The sequence below is a fragment of the Budorcas taxicolor genome, chromosome 7, assembly GCF_023091745.1.
Source record: "Budorcas taxicolor isolate Tak-1 chromosome 7, Takin1.1, whole genome shotgun sequence".
NCBI lineage: Eukaryota > Metazoa > Chordata > Mammalia > Artiodactyla > Bovidae > Budorcas > Budorcas taxicolor.
The window spans coordinates 108,891,864-108,915,756 of record NC_068916.1 but is presented as its reverse complement, the minus strand read 5'-3'; positions in this window follow the sequence as shown (position 1 = coordinate 108,915,756).

Sequence of the window (23,893 nt, the reverse complement as noted above, 5' to 3'; positions counted from 1 at the left end):
CAGACAGCCATTTTGCTTTTTTGCATTTCTTTTCCATGGGGATGGTCTTGATCCCTGTCTCCTGTACGATGTCATGAACCTCATTCCATAGTTCATCAGGCACTCTGTCTATCATACCTAGTCCCTTAAATCTATTTCTCACTTCCACTGTAGAATCATAAGGGATTTGATTTAGGTCATGCCTGAATGGTCTAGCAGTTTCCCCTACTTTCTACAATTTAAGTCTGAATTTGGGAATAAGGAGTTCATGATCTGAGCCACAGTCAGCTCCTGGTCTTGTTTTTGTTGACTGTAGAGAGCTTCTCCATCCTTGGCTGCAAAGAATATAATCAATCTGATTTTGGTGTTGACCATCTGGTGATGTCCATGTGTAGAGTCTTCTCTTGTGTTGTTGGAAGAGGATGTTTGCTATGACCAGTGCATTGTCTTGGCAAAACTCTATTAGTCTTGCCCTGCTTCATTCCACATTCCAAGGCCAAATTTGCCTGTTACTCCAGGTGTTTCTTGACTTCCTACTTTTGCATTCCAGTCCCCTATAATGAAAAGGACATCTTTTTGGGGTGTTAGTTCTAAAAGGTCTTGAAGGTCTTCATAGAACCGTTCAACTTCAGCTTCTACAGTTTTACTGGTTGGGGTACAGACTTGGATTACCGTGATATGCAATGGTTTGCCTTGGAAAAGAATAGAGATCATTCTGTCGTTTTTGAGATTGCATCCAAGTACTGCATTTCGGACTCTTCTGTTGACCATGATGGCTACTCCATTTCTTCTGAGGGATTCCTGCCCGCAGTAGTAGATATAATGGTCATCTGAGTTAAATTCACCCATTCCAGTCCATTTTAGTTTGCTGATTCCTAGAATGTCGACGTTCACTCTTGCCATCTCTTGTTTGACCACTTCCAATTTGCCTTGATTCATGGACCTGACATTCCAGGTTCCTATGCAATATTGCTCTTTACAGCATCGGACCTTTCTTCTATCACCAGTCACATCCACAGCTGGGTACTATTTTTGCTTTGGCTCCCTTCATTCTTTCTGGAGTTATTTCTCCACTGATCTCCAGTAGCATATTGGGCACCTACTGACCTAGGGAGTTCCTCTTTCAGTATCCTATCATTTTGCCTTTTCCTACTGTTCATGGGGTTCTCAAGGCAAGAATACTGAAGTAGCTTGCCGTTCCCTTCTCCAGTGGACCACGATAAAGGACAAAAATTGTATAGACCTAACAGAAGCAGAAGATATTAAGAAGAGGTGGCAAGAATGCACGGAAGAACTGTACAAAAAGATCTTCATGACCCAGATAATCACGATGGTGTGATCACTCATCGAGAGCCAGACATCCTGGAAAATGAAGTCAAGTGGGCCTTAGAAAGCATCAGAATGAACAAAGCTAGTGGAGGTGATGGATTCCAGTGGAGCTATTTCAAATCCTGAAAGATGATGCTGTGAAAGTGCTGCACTCAATATGCCAGCAAAGTGGGAAAACTCAGCAGTGGCCACAGGACTGGAAAAGGTCAGTTTTCATTCCAATCCCAAAGAAAGGCAATGCCAAAGAATGCTCAAACTACCGCACAAATGCACTCATCTCACATGCTAGTAAAGTAATGCTCAAATTTCTCCAAGCCAGGCTTCTGCAATATGTGAACCTTGAACTTCCTGATGTTCAAGCTGGTTTGAGAAAAGGGAGAGGAACCAGAGATCAAATTGCCAACATCTACTGGGTCATAGAAAAAGCAAGAATGTTCCAGAAAAACATCTATTTCTGCTTTATTGACTATGCCAAAGCCTTTGATGGTGTGGATCACAATAAACTGTGGAAAATTCTGAAAGAGATGGAAATACCAGACCACCTAACCTGCCTCTTGAGAAACCTATATTCAGGCCAGGAAGCAACAGTTAGAACTGGACATGGAACAACAGACTGGTTCCAAATAGGAAAATGAGTCCGTCAAGGCTGTATATTGTCACCTTGCTTATTTAACTTATATGCAGAATACATCATGAGAAACACTGGACTGATAGAAACACAAGCTGGAATCAAGATTGCCAGGAGAAATATCAATAACCTCAGATATGCAGATGACACCACCCTTATGGCACAAAGTGAAGAGGAACTAAAAAGCCTCTTGATGAAAGTGAAAGAGGAGAGTGAAAGAGTTGGCTTAAAGCTCAACATTCAGAAAATGAAGATCATGGCATCTGGTCCCATCTCTTCATGGGAAATAGATGGGGAAACAGTGGAAACAGTGTCAGACTTTATTTTGGGGGGCTCCAAAATCACTGCAGATGGTGACTGCAGCCATGAAATTAAAAGACGCTTACTCCTTGGAAGGAAAGTTATGACCAACATAGATAGCATGTTCAAAAGCAGGGACATTACTTTGCCGACTAAGGTCCGTCTAGTCAAGGCTATGGTTTTTCCTGTGGTCATGTATGGATGTGAGAGTTGGACTGTGAAGAAAGCTGAGTGCTGAAGAATTGATGCTTTTGAACTGTGGTGTTGGAGAAGACTCTTTGAGTCCCTTGGACTGCAAGGAGATCCAACCAGTCCATTCTGAAGGCGATCAACCCTGGGATTTCTTTGGAAGGAATGATGCTAAAGCTGAAACTCTAGTACTTTGATCACCTCATGCGAAGAGTTGACCCATTGGAAAAGACTCTGATGCTGGGAGGGATTGGAGGCAGGAGGAGAAGGGGATGACAGAGGATGAGATGGCTGGATGGCATCACTTACCAGATGGACTTGAATCTGAGTGAACTCGGGAGTTGGTGATGGACAGGGAGGCCTGGTGTGCTGCGATTCATGGGGTCACAAAGATTCAGACACAACTGAGCAACTGAACTAACTAAGACTTGGAGACAGAGTCTGGGGTAAATTCATAGTATAGTAACTTAGCTTAAGACAAACATTTCCATAAGAAAAATGTATTGGATAGCTCAAGGTTTGAGAAAAATTAAGTTCAGGTGTAACCAGGTGTCATTATGGCAACACAGAATTTTAAAAGAAACCTCCTTTTAAGTTTGTATAGAGAAGGGGAAAATATATTACAGTATTTTGTGTCCTCCTGCCGCTAAGAGAGAGGTAAAGAATGCCTGACACGTGCCGCCTATTTCCTCCTGTAAGGTAATTAGAATAAGAAAGAGGAGTCCAGAATGGCGGAGGCTAAAAGACAAGGAAGGGCAACGCCCATGAAAATAGGACAAAGAGAGGTCCGAGGACCCGATCAGGTCCTCAGGCAGAACAAACAGCACTCCTGGCCAGCCCAGCTTACATGGGGCAGGCCCAGGGAGGGGGGAATATATAAAAAGAGGAGCCAAAGTGCGAGGGCCTGTCTTTCTGCCGCTCGCGCGCTCATTCTCTTTCTCCTCTTCGCATCTTTTAGGTCAGCATGGCATCATGCCTCAAAGATGTATTTTCCTTTATTTTCTAAGCAAAACTGATCTGTCCAAGAACTATAACACGGACTGTGCAAGAGCTGTGATGCACCGAGGGCTCTAACGTCCATTGCATTAAATCTTAGTTGAGATGAGACAGATAATGCACTGGTCATAGCAAACACCCTCTTCCAACAACACAAGAGAAGACTCTACACATGGACACCACCAGATGGTCAACACCGAAATCAGACTGATTATATTCTTTGCAGCCCAAGATGGAGAAGCTCTATACAGTCAGCAAAAACAAGACCAGGAGCTGACTGTGGCTCAGATCATGAACTCCTTATTGCCAAATTCAGACTCAAATTGAAGAAACTGGAGAAAACCACTAGACCATTCAGGTGTGACCTAAATTAAATCCCTTATGATTACACAGTGGAAGTGAGAAATAGATTTAAGGGCCTAGATCTGGTAGCTAGAGTGCCTGATGAACTATGGACAGAGGTTCATGACATTGCACAGGAGACAGGGATCAAGACCATCCCCATGGAAAAGAAATGCAAAAGAGCAAAATGGCTGCCTGGGGAGGTCTTGAAAATAGCTGTGTAAAGAAGAGAGGCAAAAAGCAAAGAAGAAAATAAGAGATATACCCATTTGAATGCAGAGTTCCAGAGAATAGCCAGGAGAGATAAGAAGGCCTTCTTCAGCAATCAATGCAAAGAAATAGAGGAACGCAACAGAATGGGAAAGACTAGAGATCTCTTCAAGAAAATTAGAGATACCAAGGGAACATTTCATGCAAAGATGGGCTCGACAAAGGACAGAAATGGTATGGACCTAACAGAAGCAGAAGATATTAAGAGGAGGTGGCAAGAATGCACAGAAGAACTGTACAAAAAGGATCTTCATGACCTGGATAATCACAATGGTGTGATCACTCATCTAGAGCCAGACATCTTGGAAAGTGAAGTCAAGTGGGCCTTAGAAAGCATCACTACAAACAAAGCTAGAGGAGGTGATGGAATTCCAGTTGAGCTGTTTCAAATCCTGAAAGATGATGCTGTGAAAGTGCTGCACTCAATATGCCAGCAAATTGGGAAAACTCAGCAGTGGCCACAGGACTGGAAAAGGTCAGTTTTCATTCCAATCCCAAAGAAAGGCAATGCCAAAGAATGCTCAAACTACCGCACAATTGCACTCATCTCACATGCTAGTAAAGTAATGTTCAAAATTCTCCAAGCTAGGATTCAGCAATATGTGAACCGTGAAATTCCTGATGTTCAAGCTGGTTTTAGAAAAGGCAGAGGAACCAGAGATCAAATTGCCAACATCTGCTGGATCATAGAAAAAGCAAGAATGTTCCAGAAATATTTCTGCTTTATTGACTATGCCAAAGCCTTTGACTGTGTGGATCACAATAAACTGTGGAAAATTTTGAAAGAGATGGCAATACCAGACCACCTAACTTGCCTGTTGTGAAATCTGTATGCAGGCCAGGAAGCAACAGTTAGAACTGGACATGGAACAACAGACTGGTTCCAAATAGGAAAAGGAGTACATCAAGGCTGTATATTGTCACTCTGCTTATTTAACTTCTATGCAGAGTACATCATGAGAAACGCTGGACTGGAAGAAACACAAGCTGGAATCAAGTTTGCCAGGAGAAATATCAATAACCTCAGATATGCAGATGACACCACCCTTATGGCAGAAAGTGAACAGGAACTCAAATGCCTCTAGATGAAAGTAAAAGAGGAGAGTGAAAAGTTGGCTTAAAGCTCAACATTCAGAAAATGAAGATCATGGCATCTGGTCCCATCACTTCATGGGAAATAGGTGGGGAAACAGTGGAAACAGTATCAGACTTTATTTTGGGAGGCTCCAAAATCACTGCATATGGTGACTGCAGCCATGAAATAAAAAGATGCTTACTCCTTAGAAGAAAAGTTATGACCAACCTAGATAGCGTATTCAAAAGCAGGGACATTACTTTGCCGACTAAGGTCCATCTAGTCAAGGCTATGGTTTTTCCAGTGGTCATGTATGGATGTGAGAGTTGGACTGTGAAGAAGGCTGAGCACCGAAGAATTGATGCTTTTGACCTGTGGTGTTGGAGAAGACTCTTGAAGGTCCCTTGGACTCCAAGAAGATCCAACCAGTCCATTCTGAAGGAGATCAGCCCTGGGATTTCTTTGGAAGGAATGATGCTAAAGCTGAAGCTCCAGTACTTTGGCCACCTCATGGGAGGAGTTGATTCATTGGAAAAGACTCTGATGCTGGGAGGGATTGGGGGCAGGAGGAGAAGGGAACGACCGAGGATGAGATGGCTGGTTGGCATCACAGACTCGATGGACGTGAGTCTGAGTGAACTCCGGGAGTTGGTGATGGACAGGGAGGCCTGGCGTGCTGCGATTCATGGGGTCGCAAAGAGTCCGACACGACCGAGCGACTGAACTGAACTGAAATGAGATGAGACAGAACGGAGGAGATTACACTCCCCTGACATCTATGGTGCGCTGACTCGGGGTTTAACCTGGCTGAAACAACCTCGAAGAGGCCCCGCAAGGAGGAGGCCCAGCACAGCGGGAGCCCAACTCATGAAAACTCCCGCGGTAGAGGTGGAATGAGAATAAAACCCAACGCAGGGGAAGTGACAAGAAGCCCATGGAGCTGGAAACCAGGAGAGCAAAACACAAACTCCGCAGAAAGCTCACGCGGCTCAGTCTCAGATTCCAGAAGACCTCCAGTTAAGGTAGGAGGTTCTCGCTCCCATGGCTGGAGGGACATACGCCTAACGAAATCTTAGTTCCTTTACAGTCTCTCATTTCTTGTTTCCTGGAACCCCTGGGAACAGGCAAGTGGCAATGTGTGCAGCTGAGGGACTCTGGAGAGGCTACTCCTCGATATGTCCCCAAAGGCACTCTCTGCTGAGCCCTAGTAGCGGTTGCCCAAGCCGGTGGGGGTTCTTCTGTCCTTAATCTTCTTTGTGCCAAGGATCAGGCCAATGAAAACTATGAGCACAGGTCAGGTATTTAGCAGATTTCCCAGCAGGCTATGAAGGGGATTCCTTGACACGTTTTTCCCACTGCTTTTTCCTCCCGTCCTTCAGTTCTCTCTTCCGAGACTTGAACCCAGCCAAAACCCAGGATGCCTGGCTTCAGGACCTAATGAAGCTCAGGCTCTGATGTCTCATTGCAAAAATTCAGTGAGGGACAAAGGGATAGGCAAGAGGTGGATTTGTTAGGATTCAGAGAGAAGCACACTCTGCAGGGTGTGGGCCATTGCAGAGGCCAAGAGTCTGGGCCATGGAATGTGGTCTGGCTAGGTTTTGCTGGCTGGGTGAATTCATATGCTAATGAGTGGGGAGATCATCCCAGCCATTGGGGAACCACCCACTGCTCTGTCAGAGGAGTGCCTTGGAGCTGTCCTGCCACCTCTGGGCGTGTCATTTAGCTTACAGATCTGGGGATTAAGAGTTACATGAATTTGACTTGTCATCTTGGACCCAACTGATTTTAATCAGTTTATGTTAAGCTCTTGTGATATGTCATTCTTTCAAAAGTTGTGCCCTGCCCCCTTCCCTCCTGTTTCCTGCTCTTTTCCTGAGCCCCGTCCAGGCCCACAGTGTTGCCTCTACAGTCTTCTGGAGAGACAACCAGAAAATAGCTGGCCCTTGGGAGGATTTATTGTTTAATATGCGCTCCCTCTCGATATTCAGGCCTTCATCTTCCATGTTTCCAACATGTGCGGCATCAGCATCTCTCAGTGAACCCGCTAGGGCGGGCGACAGGCACACAGTGCCTGCTAGAAGTCCACCAGCTGGCATCCCTTCAAAGGCAACTGGGCTTCCAGGGATAAGGCTAGCCACTTTGGGAGTTAGCGCTGCAGGCCGTTTGGGCCCAAACCCTTACCACCCTTCTCTGAAAGTTATAAACATACCCCTGGATCAAACTTCCACTCCACTTTTATGGAACACCTGGTCTGTTGTCTCTTATCATTTTTTTTAAGCCACTTACTAACTCCTATAACCAGGACCCTGCCCCATTGTGGACAACATGGCTATACCCGGGCTTCCCTAGTGGCTCAGACGGTAAAGCGTCTGCCTGCAATGCGGGGGACCCGGGTTCGATTCCTGGGTCAGGAAGATCCCCTGGAGAAGGAAATGGCAATCTACTCCAGCACTCTTGCCTGGAAAATCCCATGGATGGAGGAGCCTGATAGGCTACAGTCCATGGGGTCACAAAGAGTCAAACACGACTGAGTGACTTCACTTTCACTTGCTATACCCAGCCTATTATTAAAACACTTAGAGTCGAACACGACTGAAGTGACTTAGCAGCAGCAATGCCCCTAACAGGGCCCGATAACCCACTCCTTTGTCATTACTTCTGTTATTACCTAAAGTGGGTCTATGACAGTGAAATGTTTACCATTGGACACACCCTAACCTGTTCTAATGGAGGACTAGGGGAGGAAATCAGCGACTTACAACCCCTTAGAGCAGTAAGAGGATAAGGCTGATGGCTGTTCCAGCAGATTCCCAGTCTCAGGGCACAGGCTTGGATTGCTTCACAGCATGATGTCTATTCCCATCTGCAGTTAACAAGCTGGCAATGAGTTAAAATCACAACCCCTTAATCCTACCCTTCTATGCAGAGTACATCCTGAGAAACGCTGGACTGGATGAGGCACAAGCTGGAATCAAGATTGCTGGGAGAAATGTCAATTACCTCAGACATGCAGATGACACCACCCTTGTGGCAGAAAGTGAAGAGGAACTAAAAAGCCTCTTGATGAAAGTGAAAGAGGAGAGTGAAAAAGTTGGCTTAAAGCTCAACATTCAGAAAACGAAGATCATGGCATCTGGTCCCATCACTTCAAGGGAAATAGATGGGGAAACAGTGGAAACAGTGGCTGACTTTATTTTTTTGGGCTCCAAAATCACTGCAGGTGGTGACCACAGCCATGAAATTAAAAGACGCTTACTCCTTGGGAGGAAAGTTATGACCAACCTAGATAGCATATTCAAAAGCAGAGACATTACTTTGTCAACAAAGATCCATCTAGTCAAAACTATGGTTTTTCCTGTGGTCATGTATGGATGTGAGAGTTGGACTATAAAGAAAGCCAAGCACCAAAGAATTGATGCTTTTGAACTGTGGTGTTGGAGAAGACTCTTGAGAGTCCCTTGGACTGCAAGGAGATCCAACCAGTCCATCCTAAAGGAGATCAGTCCTGGGTGTTCATTGGAATGACTGATGTTGAAGCTGAAACTCCAATGCTTTGGCCACCTGATGTGAAGAGCTGAGTCGTTTAAAAAGACTTTGATGCTGGGAAAGATTGAAGGTGGGAGGAGAAGGGGATGGCAGAGGATGAGATAGTTGGATGGCATCACTGACTCAATGGACATGAGTTTGGGTGGACTCCGGGAGTTGGTAATGGACAAGGAGGCCTGGTGTTCTGCAGTTCATGGGGTCACAAAGAGTGGGACACGATTGAGCAACTGAACTGAAAGGAACTGACTCCTACGCAGCACTGGTCACACTGGTGACCTTGGGGATGCCCAACTCCAGTCCAGTGGTCCCAGGAAGTCAACCTGCCTTGACCTGCCTAGGGATCTGGTCCTCAAAAGGTTGTCACGCCTCAACCTGCTCAGGGATCCACCAGTCCAGGGGTCCCAGGAGTTTGTCATGCTTCGACCTGCCCAGGGACCCAATTCTCAGGAGGCCGACCTGCCTCCACCTGCCTGGGGATTTGATCTCCAGGAGGCTGTCATGCTTCAGCTTGCCTGGGGATTTGCACCCTGACCCGGGGATGCCTGGCTCTTGGGTTGCAACAGTACTGGGTAGGATAAGCTTCAGACTCACCCCTAAGGAAGTCCACCAATGGAAATAGAAGGAAGCCTATTACTTGTGGGACAGTGCCCAGTCTCAGCAATAACTCAGGAGCCCAGCGAGAACCCCGCTGCCTTTCTGGAAAGGCTGAAGGAGGCCCTCCAAAAGTTTGCTAGTCTGGACTTAGACTCTTACGAGCAACGGGTGGTTTTAAAGGACAAATTCCTGCCCCAGTGTGCATCAGACATCAGGATAAAGTTACAACAGCTACAGCAGCAGGACCCCGCTGCCTCTTTAGATGAGATGGTCCAGACAGCCACCAATACCTTTTATAACAGAGAACAGGAGAGGGAGGCCAGGGCCCAGGAGAGGGAGAACAGGAAAGAGACAAGGCATGCCCAGATGCTGGCCGCCCTCCAGGGAAGCCCTTATGCAAACCCCAAGCCCTTGAAGGACAAGGCACAAGGCAAATGCCTAATCTGTAGACAGGCGGGGCATTGGGCCAAAGAGTGAAAAGTCTCCTAAAACGGCTTGCTACAGATGCCATCAATTGGGACACTGGGTGGCACTCTGCCCTTGGGACCCAAGAGCCTCAAGTTCAAGCACCAAACCTTCCCTCACGATGGTTCAACAGGACTGAAGTGGCCCATTCCAGCCAGCTCGCCTGTCACAGATAACCATCACAGGGCTGGAGACAAGGGTGCAACTGGATGTGGCAGGTAGGTCCAAGAACTTCTTGGCTGACACAGGGGCTACCTACCCTGTCCTGAGCTCCTACTCCAGAGCCTTCTCCTCCTAAACCTGTACCATTTGGGGTGCTACAGTAAAAACAACTGCCGGGGTCCAGCCCCGGTGGATCCAGGGTGATTCGAAGGTGGGGACGGAGTCAGCGTCTTTGGAAAAATACATATTTAATCACAGATATAGAGAGATTAGAAATGGATAGTGTAGTAGGAAGATTAATGGAGAAAAAGAGGCTGAATAACTTGGATTACGTGGAATAGCATCCATGCTCCAGATGGGAATTCAGCCAGAAAAACAGGAGCAAGAAAGAAGTGACATGGGGGAATCAGTCTTTCAGGAAACTGATCCATTTTATTTTTAAGTTTGCTTATATACCTTTTGTTACACATAGGGATGAATACAGAGTCACGGCGGTGGGGGGGTGGGGGGGGGGAGTGGTCAGCAGTCCTGACCTTTATCAAAATCAGATGCTTCATATAAAAAAGGGTCTTAGGAATATTACATCATCTTCTGGCCATGAGTGAGACCTGCTGACATTTTATGATCCTTTCTTTCTGATAACCAAAAAACTTATTTCTTTCAAGGGTGTTTTTTCTTAAACCAGGCATCACCCTTCAAATAAAGTTGCATTCCTATAGGGTGAGGGTGTAGTGAGTTACAATCAAGAAAGGAATTTATTTAACCCAAGGTTAACATGATTAGTCTTAAAGATTAATACTTAATTCTTCCTATATGCTAGTTATATTCATTATAAGGGTAGGGAACATGGAGATTTAGCAGCAAACATCAGCCCAACAAATGAAAATCCTTTCACCAATGCTCCCCTTAAGATCTATTTAGTCTTAAGATATGATAAAGTTACATTTTTACATAGCAAGGACACAGTGATTTATAACAAAGCACAGTGATCTATTACAGAAGAGAAAATCCATTAACTCAAAAAGTCTAGTATTGCTAACATCAAAAACTACCTTTTCTATATTCCAAATACATTGATTAATATATTCCCAGGTGCCTAAGGATATGGAGGCCTGGCGGCAATCATTGACTCAACAAGAAGAAAAAGCCCTATGCTAATTAAGACTTTCAAAATACTCCAAAACTCTGTGCTGTTTATGGTTAAGAGGTAGTAAACAATCATGTGCATAGTGGCAGGAGTATGGATAATCCTGTCACACAAGCTAGTCTGTCAGTAGAGAGGTTTGACCTGAAGCATCCTTGTCCCACCCAGAGCAGGGAATTAGCAGCAATTATTGACACAACAAATGAAAAAACCCTTCACCAATACAATTCCTAACCAACCCACTATACTAATAATTTCCAACTCCCCAAAAGAATTTGCCTTTAGTAAGTCTAAAACATCTCATGCCTCTCAGATTGTGAGGCTGTAAACAATCACATGTGGCCAGACGAACCTATACAGGTGGGCTAGATAACCTTCAGAGGAGTCCGTAAGCTGAAACACTCTTGTCACGCCCAAGAATTTTTATTGCCTTGGAGCTGCAAGTTAACTCCTTCTCCGAGAGAAATGGTTATGGGGAAGAGCCCCCCGTAAAGTCAGAGGTGTAGATGAGAGCATAAAACAGACTCTGGTTTTGGGGTTAGATGCTCGGGAACAGGGGGTTTCCTGAGGCTTGATCACACCTTTGCGTATGCCAAGCCTCCTTCCTCATGACCTTTGCCATGGGCGGAGTTCCTCACGCTGGCTCCCAGCAAACAACTACTAAAAGATTGACCCAAGCACTTCCTTATTGCTGGGATGGACAAATATTTTCCAACCAGTTTCTGGTGGTCCCTGAGTGTCCTACTCCCTTATTCAGAAGAGATATACTCATTAAACTGGGGAATACTCTTGTGATGAGAAGCTTTTCAGCCCCTAGAGCCCTACAGCTTCTGGTTACTACAAAGAACCCATTATACCTTCAATAGAGAGGGACCAAAAACGATGGGAGGACAAGATTAACCCCCAGGTGTGGGACAAGGGGACTCCTGGATGAGCCCACCTGGCTGGACCGGTCATCACTGTCCTCTGAGATCCCACTCAGTTTCCTAACCAGAAATAATATCCCCTCAAACGAGAGGCTCAAGAGGGACTACAGCTTTTAATAAATAAACTCCTTGCTTGTGGGCTATTGGTCCCCACCAGCTCACCACGTAACACCCCCAATCCTCCCAGTAAAGAAAAAAAAGATGGAACCTGGCGAACGGTTCAAGATCTCCAGACCATAAATGAAGTCCCTCTCCATTCCACAGTACCCAATCCCTATGTAATCTTGGGAGAAATCCCACCCAGTGCAAAGTGGTTTAAGTCTTGGATCTCAAAGACGCTTTTTTTTTTTTTTTTCTGCAAACCACTGGCTAAAGACTGGAAGCTGACTGTGGCTCAGATCATGAACTCCTTATTGCCAAATTCAGACTTAAATTGAAGAAAGTAGGGAAAACCACTAGCCCATTCAGGCAAGACCTAATTCAAATCCCTTATGATTATACAGTGGCAGTGAGAAATAGATATAAGGGACTAGATCTGATAGATAGAGTGCCTGATGAACTATGGACGGAGGTTCGTGACATTTCACAGGAGACAGGGGTTAAGACCACCCCGTGGAAAAGAAATGCAAAAAAAGCAAAACGGTTGTCTGGGGAAGCTTTACAAATAGCTGTGAAAAGAAGAGAAGTGAAAAGCAAACGAGAAAAGGAAAGCTATAACCATCTGAATGCAGAGTTCCAAAGAATAGCAAGAAGAGATAAGAAAGCCTTCCTCAGTGATCAATGCAGAGAAATAGAGGGAAAGAACAGAATGGGAAAAACTAGAGAGCTCTTCAAGAAAATTAGAGATACCAAGGGAACATTTCATGCAAAGATGGGCTCGATAAAGGACAGAAATGGTATGGACCTAACAGAAGCGGAAGATATTAAGAAGAGGTGGCAAGAATCTACAGAAGAACTGTACAAAAAAAGATCTTCATGACCCAGATAATCATGATGGTATGATCACTTACCCAGAGCCAGACATCCTGGAATGTGAAGTCAAGTGGGCCTTAGAAAGCATCACTATGAACAAAGCTAGTGGAGGTGATGGCATTCCATTTGAGCTATTTCAAATCCTGAAAGATGATGCTGTGAAAGTGCTGCACTCAATATGCCAACAAATCTGGAAAACTCAGCAGTGGCCACAGGACTGGAAAAGGTCAGTTTTCATTCCAATCCCAAAGAAAGGCAATGCCAAAGAATGCTCAAACTACCGCACAATTGCACTCATCTCACATGCTAGTAAAGTAATGCTCAAAATTTTTCAAGCCAGGCTTCAGCAACACGTGAACCGTGAACTTCCTGATGTTTAAGCTGGTTTGAGAAAAGGCAGAGGAACCAGAGATCAAATTGCCAACATCCACTGGATCATTGAAAAAGCAAGAGAGTTCCAGAAAAACATCTGCTTCTGCTTTATTGACTATACCAAACACTTTGACTGTGTGGATCACAATAAACTGTGGAAAATTCTGAAAGAGATGGGGATACCAGACCCCCTGACCTGCCTCTTGAGAAACCTATATGCAGGTCAGGAAGCATCAGATAGAACTGGACATGGACCAACAGATTGGTTCCAAATAGGAAAAGGAGTGCGTCAAGGCTGTATATTGTCATCCTGCTTATTTAACTTATATGCAGAGTACATCATGAGAAACGCTGGGCTGGAAGTAGCACAAGATGGAATCAAGATTGCCGGAAGAAATAACAGTAAACTCAGATATGAAGATGACACCACCCTTCTGGGAGAAAGTGAAGAGTAATTAAAAATCTCTAGATGAAAGTAAAAGAGGAGAGTGAAAGAGTTGGCTTAAAGCTCAACATTCAGAAAACGAAGAATCCGGTCCCATCACTTCATGGGAAATAGATGGGGCAAAAGTGAAAACGGAGTCAGACTTTATTTTTCTGGGCTCCAAAATCACTGCAGTTGGTGACTGCAGCCATGAAATTAAAAGACGTTTACTCCTTGGAAGAAAAGTTATGACCAACCTAGATAGCATGTCATACCTGAATGGTCTAGCGGTTTTCCCTTCTTTCTTCAATTTAAGTCTGAATTTGGTAATAAGGAGTTCATGATCTGAGCCACAGTCAGCTCCTGGTCTTGTTTTTGTTGACTGTAGAGAGCTTCTCCATCTTTGGCTGCAGAGAATATAATCAATCTGATTTCGGTGTTGACCATCTGGTGATGTCCATGTGTAGAGTCTTCTCTTGTGTTGTTGGAAGAGGATGTTTGCCATGACCAGTGCATTCTCTTGGCAAAACTCTATTAGTCTTTGCCCTGCTTCATTCCACATTCCAAGGCCAAATTTGCCTGTTACTCCAGGTGTTTCTTGACTTCCTACTTTTGCATTCCAGTCCCCTATAATGAAAAGGACATCTTTTTTGGGTTATAGTTCTAAAAGGTCTTGTAGCTCTTCATAAAACTGTTCACCTTCAGCTTCTTCACCATTACTGGTTGGGGCATAGACTTGGATAACTGTGGTATTGAATGGTTTGCCTTGGAGACGAACAGAGATCATTCTGTCATTTTTGAGATTGCATCCAAGTACTGCATTTTGGACTCTTTTGTTGACCATGATGGCTACTCCGTTTCTTCTGAGGGATTCCTGCCTGCAGTAGTAGATGTAATGGTCATCTGAGTTAAATTCACCCATTCCAGTCAATTTTAGTTCACTGATTCCTAGAATGTCAACGTTCACTCTTGCCATCTCTTGTTTGACCACTTCCAATTTGCCTTGATTCATGGACCTGACATTCCAGGTTCCTATGCAATATTGCTCTTTACAGCATCAGACCTTGCTTCTATCACCAGTCACATCCACAGCTGGGTATTGTTTTTGCTTTGGCTCCATCTCTTAATTCTTTCTGGAGTTATTTCTCCACTGATCTCCAGTAGCATATTGGGCACCTACTGACCTGGGGAGTTCCTCTTTTGGTATCCTATCATTTTGCCTTTTCATATTGTTCATGGGGTTCTCAAGGCAAGAATACTGAAGTGGCTTGCTATTCCCTTCTCCAGTGGACCATGCTATGTCAGACCTCTCCACCAGGACCCGTCCGTCTTGGGTTGCCCCACAGGCATGGCTTGGTTTCATTGAGTTAGACAAGGCTGTGGTCCTAGCGTGATTAGATTGACTAGTTTTCTGTGGTTATGGTTTCAGTGTGTCTGACCTCTGATGCCCTCTTGCAACACCTACCATCTTACTTGGGTTTCTCTTACCTTGGGCGTGGGGTATCTCTTCATGGCTGCTCCAGCAAAGCACAGCCGCTGCTCCTTACCTGGATGAGGGGTATCTCCTTACCAACTCCGTTCTTGACCTTCAACGTGGGATAGCTCTTCTAGGCCCTCCTGTGCCTGTGCAGCCACCGCTCCTCAGGTTGCTCCTTCAGGCCACCGGACCTGGCCTCGGGCGTGGGTGGCTCCTCCCAGCTGCCGCCCCTGGCCTCCGGCTCAGGGAAGCTCCTCAGGGTCACCGCCCCTGACCTCGGACGCAGGGTGTCTCCTCCCGGCCACAGCCCTTGACCTCGGACAAAGGGTAGCTCCTCCCAGCCGCCACTGACCTCGGACACAGGGTAGCTCCTCTAGGGCATTCCTGCACCGTCACAGCCTTATGATTCTACAGTGGAGGTGAGAAATAGATTTAAGGGCCTAGATCTGATAGATAGAGTGCCTGGTGAACTATGGAATGAGGTTCATGATATTGTACAGGAGACAGGGATCAACACCATCCCCATGGAAAAGAAATGCAAAAAGGAAAATGGCTGTCTGGGGAGGCCTTACAAGTAGCTGTGAAAACAAGCGAAGCAAAAAGCAAAGGAGAAAAGGAAAGATATAAGCATCTGAATGCAGAGTTCCAAAGAAAAGCAAGAAGAGATAAGAAAGCCTTCCTCAGCGATCAATGCAAAGAAATAGAGGAAAAGAACAGAATGGAAAAGACTAGAGAACTCTTCAAGAAAATTAGAGATACAAAGGGAACATTTCATGCAAGTGTCTCTGACCATTATGCTCTTTGGGGTGTCTCTGAGACAAAACCAAACGAGCAGCTTCTCACAGGATTTTGCCTTACTAGATCTTTTTTCCTGCCTGCATGAGCTCCATGCTTTGCAGAACATCCCTGAACGACACAAACCACAAATGTCTTCACTTGCTGGCTGAAAACTTAAATTCCTTAAATAGAACTGAAAATCTTCCATATCATCATCAGAGAAAAATATTAATTAATATGTAAATCCTGTCTGAAGGAACGTGTTGACGCAAATGTCTTCATATTAAATTCCAACTTGTCAAAACTCATCACATGTAAATGGCTCACTTTACTATCATTTCCTGTTTGGCCATGAAGAAAATTTTCAGGAGGAGGGCTTTGAGCAACTGAAAAAATGTAGTAAAAGTACTGATATTATGTTGTGAGAAGGTGGAAACATTAATAAAAGCTCATCCAAACTGCATTAGTGCATTTCCGTCTTTCAATAGCAGGATGTGACCCAGGAGGTAGAAGGGTGCTGGGCACTTAAAGCGGGAAGAGAAACGCTGCCGCCGTGGAGCGGCAAGGAGAAACACACAGCGGGAAGCTCTTGATGCAGAAGAGATACTTTGGAGACTTTGCAGATTTATACAGAGCTGCACTAGCAAGGGGGATATGTAAAAGCTGTTCTGACGGACTTTTCTCCATAATAATTGTGCAACTCAGTTTAATGTAAGCATTACCACTGATTAACATTGCCTGTTAAAAACGCAGCATAGCTGCATTTAATACAGGAAGTCCTTTTCTTAAAGTAACTGTTTCTTCAGTTGCATCTTAGCATGAAAGTGAAGTCGCTCAGTCGTGTCGGACTCTTTGCGACCCCGTGGACTGTAGCCCATCAGGTTCCTCCGTCCGTGGGATTCTCCAGGCAAGAATACTGGAGTGGGTTTCCATTTCCTTCTCCAGGGGAATCTTCCCGACCCAGGGATCGAACCCAGGTCTCCTGCATTGCGGGCAGACGCTTTAACCTCTGCGCCACCAGGGAAGCCCAGCATCTTAGCACGGGTGATCCCTTCAGCATAAATGGGTATGAAGCCAGGGTGTCCCTACATGCGCTCACTGCCCTTTTTCTGTTAACTGTGGGCACGATGCAAAGCTCCAGCTCGTGTTAATGCCTTTCACGTTTACATGTCTCTTGTCATCTTAAAAACATTCTTCTTTAGATGAGTGTTTCCTTGATTACTAGAAAAATTACTGACTGCAAACAGTGGCAGCCCTTTTGAATTCCAACTGATTATTTAATCATTATTTACTGAGGACTTCTGACACATTTTGGGCTTCCCTGTGGCTCAGCTGGTGAAGAATCCGCCTGCAATGCAGGAGACCTGGGTTGGATTCCTGGGTTGGGAAGATCCCCTGCAGAAGCAAAAGGCTCCCCACTCCAGTATTCTGGCCTGGAGAATTCCACTGGCTGTATAGTCCATATAGTCCATGGGGTCCCAAAGAGTCGGACATGACTGAGCGACTTTCACTTTCACTATGACACATTTAGTGCTGTGGTTTATGATAGACGCAGTTAGGAGAAGTATAAGACATCATTCCAAACTGCCTGAGATATCCTACCTCAGATGATATAAACTTGAAAGTGAATGAACAATGATGTAACTCAGCTATAAACATTCGCAAGTGCTGTATAAATAAGCGAAAATCTCCATCCCCACATAACAGCTTATACTCTGTACACACACATGAATTCTTGCTCCATTAAAAACGGACATAGATTCCAGAATATCAAAGTGCATACATACCCATATGTTTGTATACAGCAGACTTTTGCCTCAAATGCCTACCTCACTGTCATCATCTTGCTCATATTTATCCTTCAAACCTAGCCACGTCACTTCTTCCTGAAGGCCTTCTGGGGGTGATAGGAGGTTCAGGCACTCCTAGTTTTTCTCTGCAGATACTGCCTGGTCCATGTTATGTGTTATTTTTCTCTGAAATAAGTGAGAAGGAAAAGCAAATGTGTATGTCAGTATGAACATTTGTGAAGTTTGTGATAAGGTAATGAATTTAAAAATAAGTAGCTTTGGTTTCCTCTGAGTTGGTGCTAATCCATTTATTTAAGGAGAAAGGCCATAGTAATTTTTTATGTACAAGGAATTCTCCTGGAAGCTTTATGTCTATTAATAGCTTTATGTCTATTTAATCATTATAATAATCCTGTGATTAATACTATTATGCCTGTAACTACATTGTTAAGAACTGTTATCATCATCCTGATTTTATAGATGGGGGATTTTAAACACAGTAGGCTTATACACCATGTTCAAGATTAATCTGGGTGGCAGATTGCAAACCTGGGCAACAGACCTCCTCAGAACTGTACCTGAAAAGCGTGATAAAGGCTTAGAATTTCTGTTGCGGAATTCTAAGAGGAAAGTGATGAAAGCCTCAGAAAATTGAAGAGCCAACTCATTGGAAAGGACCTTGATGCTGGGAAAGATTAAGGGCAAAAGGAGCTGGGGGTGGCAGAGAAAGAGATAGTTAGATAGCATCACCGACTCAAAGGACATGAATTTGAGCAAACTCCAGGAGACAGAGGAGGACAGAGGGTCCTGGCGTGGTGCAGTCCAGGAGGCCGCCAAGAGCCGGGCGCGAGTTAGCGATGGAACAGCGGCAGAAATGGCACGGCTGAGACCAGAAGCAGTAACAGGTTTCCTTAGGCGTTTGAAGTTTTCAATTCCCTATGTATAGTATCAAGGGATGTGCATGTCTGGAGATGAATAAACAGTTAGGGATTCGTATGTGGGGTGGGGAAAATGAGAGTGAAGGAGATGGCATGAGGTGGTTAGGTAAGGGAGTGAGCAAGGCTGACTGAGCGTGCCACGGGACTGACTGTAGCTAGGAAGTTTAACACGGTGGACTGAGCACACTTGCTTATCTCTATTCCCTCCAAGAGCCACTGAAATAAATAGAATATGACCCTACGAAGATCCAAAGGAGGAGGTACGGCAGAAAAAGATGTCAAGAACTTGGGAAGATGAAAAATGAGCGTAGAACTGAGTTAGTAGAACCAGCCGAGGCCAAGCTTAAATCTCAAGAAGGAGGCGAGAGACAACAAGAGGCACAGCCAGTCTCACTGCCAGATCCCCGTGTCGGGAGGACGGGGGGCCACTAAAGAATCCCGACACAGCTTTGGATGATGGCCTGATCAGCATTTCCAAAGTTTCTACGATGACCAATCATTACTTTCCTTAAAGGAGACAGAAAGCTTCCAGAACAAGATTTCAAATGTGGGATCGTTCTAGACGATGGCAAAACTCAGGCAGTAATAATGAGAGCAGGTTGTGGAATGGGACAGAGTGCCTTCAGTTCAGTTCAGTCGCTCAGTCGTGTCCAACTCTTTGTGACCCCATGAACCGCAGCACGCCAGACCTCCCTGTCCATCACCAATTCCCGGAATTTACCCAAACTCATGTCCACTGAGTTGGTGATACCATCCAACCATCTCGTCTGGCGCCCCCTTCTCCTCCTACCTTCAATCTCTCCCAGCATCAAAGTCTTTTTAAATGACTCAGCCCTTCGTATCGGATGGCCAAAGTATTGGAGTTTCAGCTTCAACATTAGTCCTACCAATGAACACCCAGGACTGATCTCCTTTAGGATGGACTGGTTGGATCTCCTTGCAGTCCAAGGGACTCTCAAGAGTCTTCTCCAACACCACAGTTCAAAAGCATCAATTCTTCAGTGCTTGGCTTTCTTTATAGTCCAACTCTCACATCCATACATGACCGCAGGAAAAACCATAGCCTTGACTAGACAGACCTTTGTTGGCAAAGTAATGTCTCTGCTTTTTAATATGCTGCCTAGGTTGGTCATAACTTTTCTCCCAAGGAGCAAGTGTCCTTTAATTTCATGGATTTAGTCACCATCTGCTGTGATTTTGGACCCAGAAAAATAAAGTCTGCCACTGTTTCCACTGTTTCCCCATCTATCTGCCATGAAGTGATGGAACCAGATGCCATGATCTTCGTTTTCTGAATGTTGAGCTTTAAGCCAACTTTTTCGCTCTCCTCTCTCACTTTCATCAAGAGGCTTTTTAGTTCCTGTTCACTTTCTGCCAGAAGGGTGGTGTCATCTGCACATCTGAGGTGATTGATATTTCTCCTGGCAACCTTGATTCCAGCTTATACTTCTTCCAGCCCAGCGTTTCTCATGATGTACTCTGCATAGAAGTTAAATAAGCAGGGTGACAATATACAGCCCTGACGTACTCCTTTTGCTATTTGGAACCAGTCTGTTGTTCCATGTCCAGTTCTAACTGTTGCTTCCTGACCTGCATACAGATTTCTCCAGAGGCAGGTTAGGCGAGCCTTACACATGAATAATTCAGGAAATGCAGCACATTATTAACATGCACAGTAAAACTGACTAAGACAATGGCAGGACTGCCAGCTTGTGAGAAAGTGAGTCTGGGAGACAGAGCGTGGGAAGGAGATTGATAGCTGATGAAAGGCTGTGAACTGGGAAAGCACAGACCCAGAAACCATCACTTGTATTATTTCTGAAGTTGTCCCTGTTTTGGATAATGAAATATTTACTATTTAACAAAAGGAGCAAATGCCATTCCTAAACAATGTAAAGACCTGGGCTGCAAAGCTGTCTCCGTGGTATTTTTTGCAAGTCCTGAGGAGGTCTCCCCACACAAGCTCCAGACAAGCACCCATGTATTTGTAAGCATTTGCATAAGTGAAGGGAATGAAATGCAATATCTGGCTTCCCGTGCGCACCTCAGGCTTGCTGCAGCACTTGCCTTTCCAAGGAAGGCATTCTAGTGTTACAGTTGCATTCCTGTGTTTCATCACACTGGATTATCCTCACCAAGAGAAATGAACGCGGACAGGAAGTGAACAGTGAATTCCTGAGTACACCAAGGGAGCCAGGCGCTCTCATATAAGAAGCAACATTAAAAAACATGTTTTCACTTGACAGTGCATCTGTAAACTTGCATCATCTCTGCACACTTCAAGAAGAGACACACGCCTCTTAAGCCCGAGTTTCAAGGACACCACTAGCTCGCTTCACTCACAGCTTACTCAGTTTTTTCCATGTTCTCAGTCTTTCCACAAATACCTTCACAACTTCCGCTTTCACCAAAGGGCACCTCCTTCTCAGATCCCTGATGCCTCACTCCCCTTTTCATTTAAGGGCTTGTAGCACAAGCCATCTTCTATGTGTATAACTGACGTTTTAATCTAGTTTAGTTAACAAGAATATATTGCAATATGCTGTTTTCAGTGCCGTGCTATACACAGAGAGGCTTATTAGAATTTTATTAATGCAGGCAATGGTAAACAAGACGATGGAGAAGCAAAGAGAAATAGAAGTATTTAGAAGTAAAATGAATATCATCCTGCTTTTATTAGGGGATAATTGACTAATTATTGATTAGTAAGTTTGCTGTTTATGAAAGCTACTAAATAAGAAGGCGTATGCGTGCTAAGTCATTTCATGTACCATTCTTTAGGAGCCCATGGACTGCAGCCTGCCAGGCCTCTCTGTCCGCGTGATTCTCCAGGCAAGAATGCTGGAGTGGGTTGCCATTTCCTTCTCCAGGGGATCTTCCCGACCCGGGGATCGAAGCCACGTCTCTTATGTCTCCTGCTTTGACAAGCGAGTTCTTTACTACTAGCGCCACCTGGGAAGCTGAAAACAAATGACACTAACTCCATGCACTTTAGCAAATACCTATAGTTTCCTCATTCTGACCTGTTTCCATTCATACATCTATATCTACTTCGACCTTAGAATGTGCCTTTATTTAGGTTATGAAATATACGTGTATTCAGATGCTTCTAATTGAATTAGTGGTGGACTCCAGCTTTAAAGTGGCTTTCCTCAAGTTAGTGATGATGACTTATGTAATGTTGGTATCCACTTCATCTATTGACCATGACTATGATAAGGACTCAAATCAAACTTTTAGAGTCAGCACTGAAATTTCAATAACATTGGTAATGCTAAATGTCATTTTTCTAAAATTCGTGTAATGCCTTGTTAAAAGATGCTATGAGGATGTTTGCAAACTTTACAACTGTGTAAAGTTATGGAAATTGTTGACTTTTTTTTAGCAGATGTTTGTCTTTCAGCTAGGTGGGACAGACCTATAACTTGTGTCTTATGAATCAATGAGCATCACAGTATCTATAAAACAGCAGAATACTCCATGGATCTAATCAGATTGTGTGTACCTTCCCTCCGCTACCTTCTGGCTTTTTAAAAGATATCTCTGTCTCATTTCTCTCAGTGTATAACTTCACGACATCTCAACAGCTGCTGCTGCTAAGTCACTTCAGTCGTGTCCGACTCTGTGTGACCCCATAGACGGCAGCCCACCAGGCTCCTCCGTCCCTGGGATTCTCCAGGCAAGAACACTGGAGTGGGTTACCATTTCCTTCTCTAATGCAGGAAAGTGCAAAGTGAAAGTGAAGTCTCTCAGTCGTGTCCAGCTCTTCGCAACTCCATGAACTGTAGCCTACCAGGCTCCTCCATCCATGGGATTTTTCCAGGCAAGAGTACCAGAGAGGGTTGCCATTTCCTTCTCCATCTCAAGAGTTAGAATCTTATTAACAAAATACTTGATAAATAACTTTTATTTTACCTCTGAGGATGTGGTTTTGTTGTTTTTTTTTTTTTTAAGAATAAAGCAAAACCCTAGAAGACATAATAAGGAAAACTAAAGCAAATGTGTATACTATGAGGAAGTAGAGAGACAATTCCATTTAAGGAGGCATTAAGGGATGAGCTGGTAGAAGCAGGAGGAACAGGCCTGCACTGAGGAGGATCTGGGAGTGAGTAGGGAAAGTTCAGTTTCTATTGTTGGCTCAAGCAATGAGGCGACGTCAGTCAAGGGGCACTTGGAAAGCATGATGGTCAGCTTTTCTTGGGAACTGCATTTTACTCTTTGGTTATCCAGCTAAGTCAGGAATGCACAATCAAACTTGCGACAAGTGTTCAAAGTGTTCAAAGTTGTTTCCCAACATTAGGAAAAAGTCTTGTTCAATTCAGACATTTTGGGAACTAGTAATTCCTTGCAGTCTTCAGAAATTATGCCACTAGTTTTTTCTGCCACTGTGATTGATGCATATCAGGGGCTCAAAATAGTTCATAAGAGCTTTATACAGACAGATTAGGGAGACCTGTGGGAAACAGAGTAATCTTATCTTGGTAGAAGGCAAGAAGGCACTGTCTTCTTGATTATTTATTGAGGTTACTCTTTAGCTACTTCTAGTTTTAGAATCAAAAATTGAAACAATACTACATCCTGCCTTTGATTCACCTATCTACTTGTACTATTTCTTTATGCTGTAAGTACCCTGTAGGTTCATCATTTCCCCCTTTTTACCATGATCTTTCGCTACAGAAAATGGGTCTGCATTCTTGTACATAGGGAGATTGGTATATTTTTGAACTTTTTATTTGGAAATAATTTAAGGCTCAATAAAAGCTGTAAAAATAGTAGAGTCTTATGCGCCTTTCACCCAGCTTTCCCACATGATGACTTCTTATACAGTAGAGTTTAGTACAATATCAAAGGAAAGAAATTAATATTGTACATTCCTGTTAAACCGGATTAGAGACTTTATTCAGTTTTTACTGCTTTTTAAAATTTCGATTTTTATGTGCTTGTGGGTATGAAAGTGAAAGTGGAGTCTTTCAATTGTGTCCAACTCTTTGCAATCCCATGAACTATAGCCTACCAGGCTCTTCAGTCCATGGAATTTTCCAGGCAAGAGTCCTGGAGTGGGTTGCCATTTCTTTCTTCAGGGAATCTTCCCAACCCAGGGATCGAAGCCAGGTCTCCCACACTGCAGGCAGACGCTTTGCCGTCTGAGCCACCACAGGATTCCACAGGATGCTTCTGGGTATAGTTCTGTGCGATTT